This window comes from Rhinatrema bivittatum, chromosome 2 (assembly GCF_901001135.1).
Source record: "Rhinatrema bivittatum chromosome 2, aRhiBiv1.1, whole genome shotgun sequence".
NCBI classification, from domain to species: Eukaryota; Metazoa; Chordata; class Amphibia; order Gymnophiona; family Rhinatrematidae; genus Rhinatrema; species Rhinatrema bivittatum.
The window spans coordinates 492,624,395-492,626,989 of record NC_042616.1 but is presented as its reverse complement, the minus strand read 5'-3'; the positions used below and the strand labels follow the sequence as shown (position 1 = coordinate 492,626,989).

At 44.6% G+C, this 2,595-nt stretch overlaps 1 non-coding gene across 1 annotated transcript; it reads right to left on the bottom strand.

Annotated features, from left to right (window-relative positions):
* Window positions 1-213: 213 nt before the first annotated feature.
* Window positions 214-285, bottom strand: TRNAK-CUU. The gene has a single exon. It is a non-coding gene; the product is annotated as a tRNA-Lys (tRNA).
* Window positions 286-2,595: the final 2,310 nt, after the last annotated feature.

Here is a 2,595-nt window from a genome sequence, read left to right as displayed (position 1 = left end):
AGACTACTCCATACTTTCTAAGCTTTACGGTGCAAGCACCTCACCTCTGTAATGGGCTGTAACTGCTGACCGATGTAGGTTACCCAGGATTTAATTACCATTCACTTGCAATAGTGATGCCCCATTATACTGCTTTAAGATAGACTCCCCTATGATTAGATCACCCTTTCATTGGTGATGTTTTATAACCATGCCTGTTAAACAAATCTCACTTGCCCAACATGAGGCTTGAACTCACAACCCTGAGATTAAGAATCTCATGATCCACCACTGAGCTAGTTGGGCATAGCTACAGCCAGCCTAAGCACAAAAAATTGCCATAAGGGAATTAACTAAGATAAAAATGGACTATGATGAATTACACCTTGGCCCACAGCAACCTTGCTCACCACCCTTGTCAGATATCAGACCTCTCAGGCTTTCTAGCTTTTCGTGGGGCAGCCCAAATGACCCTGGCATACATTCAAGATCAATGGTATGGAAGTTCAGTGCCCTGCCCAGTCCTGTTTGCCATGGGACTGAAGTATGCCAATGCCTGTCGCTGCTGCAGAGAAGCCTGTCACAGAGTTGACACACTCTTGTGAGTCCTCAGGCCCAAACAACAAATTTCATCTAAGAAATGCACCCTCTTTTAATCCTTATGACCTGAGTTCTGTCGAGTGAATGGAGGCACCAAATATTTCAGAAAGTGTATCTGGAGCTGAGAATCCCATTGGCATATATATTTATTGAAGTATTACCCGCCCCCACCCCCTGATATTGGAAGCCCACAGCAGGAAGCTGTCAGGACATTATAACCAACCTACTCAATTCCCAATTCCAGTTTGGTTTCATGTGTGTTTGTATACCAGTAATTCAAAGCCTGAATAGATTCCTGTTTCAAGTTTATATCAAAGCCAGTGACATTCCAGACCCACCAATTCCATACACAATGGATCAATCATTATCATGCTTTGACTGCTCATCTGATTGAATTAAGACAGCTAAAATTTGAGGCTCACACCTACTATTCCTGCCATACAGGTCGATACTGTAAGACCGCGGGAGAGCAGACGAACGCCCGCTCTCCCGGCGCACGCACCGGCCCTTCGCCGGTGCGGGCGATTCAGTATTTAAATGAGGTGACGCGGGAAAAACGGGGAAAAGGAGGCGCTAGGGACACTAGCGCGTCCCTAGCGCCTCCTTTTTGTCAGGAGCGGCGGCTGTCAGCGGGTTTGACAGCCGACGCTCAATTTTGCCGGCGTCGGTTCTCGAGCCCGCTGACAGCCATGGGCTCGGAAACCGGACGCCGGCAAAATTGAGCGTCCGGTTTTCGGCCCGACAGCCGCGGGCCGAATTCAAATATTTTTTTTTTTTTTTTTTACTTTTTTTTACTTTTGGGGACCTCCGACTTAATATCGCTATGATATTAAGTCGGAGGGTGCACAGAAAAGCAGTTTTTACTGCTTTTCTGTGCACTTTCCTGGCGCCGGAAGAAATTAGCGCCGACCTTTGGGTCGGCGCTAATTTCTTAGAGTAAAATGTGCGGCTTGGCTGCACATTTTACTTACTGGATCCCACGCGCATACCTAATAGGGCCATCAACATGCATTTGCATGTTGAGGGCGCTATTAGGTGCCGCGGGTGGGCCGCGTGTTTTCCTCCCCTTACTGAATAAGGGGTAAGGGAAAACACGCGTCCAGAGCAGGCTGACAGTGCGCTCCGACGGAGCACACTTTACTGTATCGACCTGATAGATAGTTGCTATTGTTTTATAATTTCAGGCCTACTATCTGTCACAGACAGTTGTTAGTTTGTAATGTCCCAGGATTAGCAGGGTCTAATTAGATCAGCCTCTCCAAAATGAAAATTGTATAGCTACTATTGCTTCTTTTCATTAAGCTTCAGGGGAGCACTTCTCTTGCAGCTTGACCGTTCATTGTCAGAGAGACTGGTTTCACCAAAGGGTGAGAAATAGCTCACATTATATCATGCTTCAGTCATTATCACTTCCAGCTCTAAAAGTACAATTTTACTCCCAGTCTGGCTTCACTGTGCATGAGCACTGCAATCCTGCTTTCAATAGGTGCTAATTGTTCTATTATTTGACTCTACTCCTTCATACCTTCAGTCTATCCCATCAATCTGATTGTTAACTATCAATGCCTCTTACTCACATGCCAATAAATAACCAGCTCTGATGAAATCAACCTCTCCCATAACATTTAGAAATGCCCTAGCGTCCTACAAAACTACCAATAACTGTCTATAGTGGCAAAATACCAATTGCAAGCAAGTTAGATGAATAATTGAGATATATGTACCTATATCTACCCCATAACCTCATTTTCATGACATCCCTTCTAAGAATATCACATGCATCATAACCACTCATATATGCAATTGCACACCTCCATATATCTAAACGTCAGTTCCAGACAGCGATTGCTATTGTGCAGGAACATCTCAGGCTCTGTAAGTGCAAAAACTGAAGTAAAACTTCACAGGGAGATTGTTAGCAATAATAGTAAAACCAATATCAATTCCTTTTAACCAATGAGCATTTTACGGGTTGTTACTGTCAGAAATCACCCGAGGGCTATAACCACCTAATCA